The 6,097-nt window shown below is 35.4% G+C and overlaps 1 non-coding gene across 1 annotated transcript; it reads right to left on the bottom strand.

Annotated features, from left to right (window-relative positions):
* Window positions 1-483: 483 nt before the first annotated feature.
* On the bottom strand, window positions 484-573 carry Trnaf-gaa (transfer RNA phenylalanine (anticodon GAA)). Its single transcript is given in 2 exon segments — window positions 484-519; window positions 537-573. It is a non-coding gene; the product is annotated as a tRNA-Phe (tRNA).
* Between the last annotated feature and the right edge of the window lie 5,524 nt (window positions 574-6,097).

Below are 6,097 nucleotides of genomic sequence, written 5' to 3' on the forward strand. Positions count from 1 at the left end.
GGACCATATCACCTGGAAAGTAATACGTGTCGCGCTTCACGCTCTATATGTGGTTCTTAAAAAAAACTCCGAGGAGTGCTTGACTCTATGGAAACGGGTTGCTGGGACACAGCTCCTCCTTGATAAGCGGCTGCTTCCTTTATCGCAACTCATTGTTACAATCAATAATACGTCTCGCGCTTTGCGCTCTATATGTGGTAAGGATAGTACTTAGGGCCTATGATAGACAACCATAAAAATACATTGATAATAGATGTGTTGTTTGCGTTTATTTGTTAATAAAAAAACACGTGTATTTTTTATAAGATATTTAAGCGATGTAAGAAATTTTAATTAACGTTGTAACCACGCGGCATCCATTAATTTTCATAAAAATGTCCAATTGTAGTAAAATGGATTTTAAAATGTCTACATAAAATAAAGCTTTATTATATTTATTAACTTGACTGAAAAAAATTGTCAGCCGCCGAACTGTTCCGTTCGTGCCGGAACCCGGGATTGAACCGGGGGCCTTTAGAGGATTGTTGCGTAAACAACTTCAGTCTAACGCTCTCCCAACTGAGCTATTCCGGCTGACATCATTTATGTACTGCTATTTGGTGAAGTTGTGTATAGCGATCGTTTTTATATGTCTATTAATAAACTAATACATTGTACGTTTTCGTACCACTACGCCTTCCAATAAATTTGCTTGCGCTATAGGTCGTCGAATATCGTACTACATTGATTCTCCACTAAATAAGCTAATTAGAAAAACCACAAAATAAATATATTTTGATTATGTTTTGTTTTTATACAAAACCAGAAAGTTTCACGTATTTGCCCAGTCCCTGTGATCTTTCCCCTGTGATCAGTTGTGGATCAGTTATTAATTAAAACAATTAGCTTTGCATTATTGGCAATAAATGTTGTAATAAATGTAAAAGGCACAAATGCAGTACTTATTTACACTAATGTACACAAAAAAATCACCACTATGCAAGATTTTCTTAAAACAAAAATATATACATTGATCCGTAAAATAACTTCTCCATCCATAAGCGAAAAAAAAGCAATACATACTAGTCGCCGCTCTCCAGAGCGACGCCAATAAATGTAAAACATGAACGCTATCATATATGGAGGAGGCAATTCATGTCTCAATACATAAGTTAAGTGTAGCTAAACGGACATTCTCATTTATTGTGTGTGGTATATTTCTACGATTCCGCCCATGGGCATTGATTAGTTAAGACCTAATTGTAATTACCAAATTAATAATGTTAGGAGATCATACACAAGCCTGTTTTAAATAATGCGAAACACCCTGTATTATACAAAGCTACACATTGGCTCTTACATGGATGTGATGTTCGCACTATTGTTTATACATTCCGACTTCCTGCGTGGTTTTGTACCGTGTTTTCCCCAAACCAATCTTTGCAATCCAGACGCTTTGCAAACAGCTGCAGCGTTCCTGTATATGTTCATGAAATAACCGCCCTTAAGGTTATCCTGTTAAAGATGCAGATTTAACGTTATGAGGTTCTCGGTTAATAGTTAAAGTCGATATATCGACTGTAGACAATCGAAAACACATTTGATATTCAGACGCCAATAACAATTAATAGAATATGTATTTATAAATATATGCACCTGTTATCAGAATGTTGGATGATCCACTTTTTATGGGCAGTGGTGTAGGCAGTTCAGAAGGGCAGACAACTGTGAACTCAGCATGGCAAATTATATTTTATTGAGTTTCTTCACAAAACGAATTTGTCTAGAATAACTTAGGAAGTACAAAATACCTCGCTGTGTGCAGAAGAAATCCTGAACACACTACAGTGCCATAATATGTTGATTAGCATTTAGAGACTAAGCTAAAGCAGACTGCTAGTGGGGCCGCCTTCCATTGTTTTGCCTCATGCTGTTAGACTAAGTGCCTAACCCCCTATCTATCTTTATTCCTCCCCCTTTAAAAGTACTTTTAACCCTGTGTGTTATTTTCTTTTATTGTTTATTAATGTTCTTGTAAATATAGAAACACACCATACGTTTTATTGGCTTTTAGCATTTTCTTAGTGAAACATACAATATGACTTGAAATTAACATACAATAGTTTTTTCAGAAAGAACATATCTCGTTGAGTTAAGTTCAATCGGTAATGGAATATAAGTCTTAACGCGAAACGAGTATAATTAAATCACTTTAGTTGTGAAACGTTTACCATTTATCGAACTTTAATGAAAGAGATTACTCTGTCCTTTTAAAGCCCCCCACCCCCCCTAACAGGTTTTAAGTTTATATAAACTCTAATATATGACTAATTGACCACGTTGACAAGTGTATGCCCTATGAATCTCCCTGCACATGCTGAACAATTGATTATTATACACATGAGAGGGGCATAATCCATTCTTCTGTATTTAACACGTGAAGCATAAATAGTCGGGGCTGTAACAGAGGCGAACCACGACGCTCCTAAGGTCCATAGCTACAAGACCTTTATTTGACTAAAAACTGTTTACTGTTTTTATAACTTTCGAAAATGCATGTTACCAATGGAATACACAATGTGATGTGCATCCTGATTTACTCAAAAGTAAAAGCCAATAATGAACATCCTGATGTACTCCAAAACCATTCAGAAAACATGGAACTATAACAGTGATAAAAAGTCACCAAAACATTATAACTGCACAAGGTTTTGTCTGTATTTTGTTTGGCATGATTCACATCAAACATTTCTGCAGTTTGTCCCGTAATCGTTCATAGTTCATGGACGACACATAGTTACTAACAATGTTCTTTACTCTTAAATTACCGGTGTGTAGCCTATCATTCGATATCTCGTCATGCGCGAATTACCAAGATGACGAGATTTGCATTAACTATCATTTTCTCGTACCGTGCATGGGACAAGTCCGTCCCTCTCTAATAATATTAATTTCTCTGCATAATGAAGGATAAAATATTCAACAACACCATATATCTGTTTTTAATCCAATTTAATGTCTGACTTAACTAATATTTCAGTTATACAAATACGTTGTGATTGCTACATGATTGTGTCCTTTCCATCTGTCCACCTCTAGGTCTTAACGCTAACTGAACTATTCCCCTATAACATTTGCCCCATGAAACTCTGTTATGAATCCCATTGGTCAGTGTTCTATATGTGTTTATTTCTGATTTGCTGAATTACAACCTATGACTGGAAAAGTCACTATTCAAGTATGCACCCGCTAATCAGCATTGTGATACCAATAAATAATGCAAATACAGCCCAAGGCTTGTGTCAACAGCATCGTAACCCCTTTGTTGTTAAACATACACCAGATCCAAATATTTAATATTTTTGATATACTTGTCAATATTTCGTACATAAAGAAAACCCAAATATTTCACCCATTTTCTCATCATTATTTGACACAACTTATCCTCTCAATTTGATTTGTATGTATTTTAGGATACAGAAAAATCTTTAAGAATGTAAGTATGGTAGTAAACGAAAACATATTAATACAAACGATGTAGAAAATCAAACACGCAAACATGAAAACATCAGTGACTAAAACATATATATGATGAAAATCTGCAAATTATTAATGAAAGTTTTAACGAATGTTTCTGCTGAAATAATAAAACGTCGGAATATCTAAATAGTCAATGTCAATCACAATGACGTGGAATGCGTCACTGATTTGGGAAATCCAATACGAATAGTGTCCATTTTTGACATCTTTGCTGAAGGCGATGTGGCGTCTGGGTGAAGAGATGAGACGTCCGGTTGGAGAGTATGGGACATCTGGTTGTAGATGGTAACGTGAAGTCTATTGAAGACGGCGGCTTCCGAATGAAGACGATGATTGTCAGTCGGAGAAGCTGTTGGTCCTCGGTTGTCGCACGATTTAGAATACTTCAAACGTTTATTATATAGAGTTCTGAAGAATGACTGCGTTCATGACTGTAGCATCATACAAATTGTTTATGTACACGTTATTAAGGTAACACACATATATATATATATATATATATAAGTTCATAGACGATAAAATGTTCACCTAATATATGTACAACGTACGCGCGATTTTTCATCACCAAGTCCTTTCATATCATCGTTTCTTTAAAAATCATTTTCGACGACGCGTGAAATGTCCATTTACAGTCCACTCGTTGTATGGTACTGATGCTGGTTCACAATTTGGATCAATGTCGACAGTGTTGGATCCTAATTGAAGTCGTCTGTTACGTCATCTGATTCTCGACGGATACATCGTCGTCGAAGATATCTGTATGTCGATGACATATTCTTCTTCTTTGTCGGGGCGTTAAGATCTGATCACGATCTCAAATGCGTTATGAACGCATGTTGCTGCAGGCAAACCACGCCAACGATGTCAGGAGCGCTGTTTTTCTCCTTAACTTGTATCGCATTGGCAAATCTTATAGGGTCAATTAGATGAAATGATAAACGGGCCTTCTATTTACATAGTTATAATAAATCGAATTTGTTATATTAGCACTCAGATTACTTATCACACCTGTGATAATATACCCAGATAAAATGAATGTGCTAAAGAAACGCTATTCTCATGACACAAATTTATTATGTTTGATTTAAACTATACGCATTTGTCTATTCAATAAAATGCTTTGTGCTTTATTATGTTTTATTTACTTAGAGAACAAAAATTTACAAACAAAATCCCTTGTTTTAATGTAGTCATTCTTATAAGGAAACGAAAAAACAAACTATATATATGATCAATATCAAAATTTAATGAATCATAGCAACATAGTTGGATCTTTTACATTATACTAACAAAAGATACAGTGCTTTGCTTATAAGGATATTTACAAACTGTATTAAAATGTTACCTATGCTTAAAATGGTGTTTACATGAGCGCTGTAGGGCATAAGCTAGTGTTAGTTAATGTCGTTGTCAAGTGCGTTATCATAAGCTGGTCTGATACGATACTAAAGCGTCAGTCAATATGATTAGATCGATATACGAATTGGGTATTTACCGTCCGTTGCGACAGGTGTGGTCTTTTTGTCATGTTTGTACCCGATTGAGATATATACACAATTATCACTTTGGGAACAGGAAACCTCGTTTCATTAAGCATACTTGATCATATAACCAGATGTTATCTATGGACAAACCTCATTGTTAATATGAAGCCTAATACTGCGAATCTTGGGAAATTGGAATCACACTTATATACTTAATTATTTAAATTTCATTAGTTTGAAGTAACGTGTTTATATAGAACTATGACCGTATCAACAGATGTTCCCGATAATTGAATTACATTGGTGAAATGAAACCATATTTCCATAATCAATTATTCAAACTTCATTATATCTCTTCCGAACTGACCTCTGTTATGTTAATTCCTAAATTACCCGCAACATACAGCTACGTTTCAAGCTATTCGTTATTCGAGCACGGGTAACTGGCATTTCACCCGTATACTAAAGTATGACATTTTCATTTCATTCTAAACCCGTAAATCGATGCTAATGACGATACATTATCAAAATCGGACGATGCCGTCCTCTATAATCCTCTTTTTTACATATTTAATACATATACATTCAAAACATATTTCTCTATATACAAAAATTTGGGGGTCTTTAAGTCTCGACATCTATCTCGCTTTATTTTGTAGTCCATTCATTTACATGTGTTCGGCCATTGTCTGAAGGCACGTGAAAATTGCTTTCTTCATGGCGTTATTTGAACGTGAAGTATTTTTGGTTAATTTTCGTTTTTTGTGTCTTAACGCTACCGTGTCAATTTGCATCTGATCATCCGAAGTATCATTTTCAAACCTACGTACAGGTGAGTTTTGTGAATTACTGTTATCGGAATGCATCGTATCTGATTCACTGGAGCTTGACTGTATATCCGCGAATTGTTTGTTTCTCAAATGTTTTTGCAATTCAGCAAGCGGAATGTTTTCCTCGTCATCCGTGTTATCTCTAATCTGTCGGGTCTGTTGCGTAATTACAGGTAACCCATGTACTGACGTATTTGAATCGCTATCAGAAGATAATGTGTCGTCCGCAAAGGCTAAATTTGCTTTTCTAATCGGGCGCGCTAG

Source organism: Dreissena polymorpha, chromosome 1 (genome assembly GCF_020536995.1).
Source record: "Dreissena polymorpha isolate Duluth1 chromosome 1, UMN_Dpol_1.0, whole genome shotgun sequence".
Classification (NCBI taxonomy): domain Eukaryota; kingdom Metazoa; phylum Mollusca; class Bivalvia; order Myida; family Dreissenidae; genus Dreissena; species Dreissena polymorpha.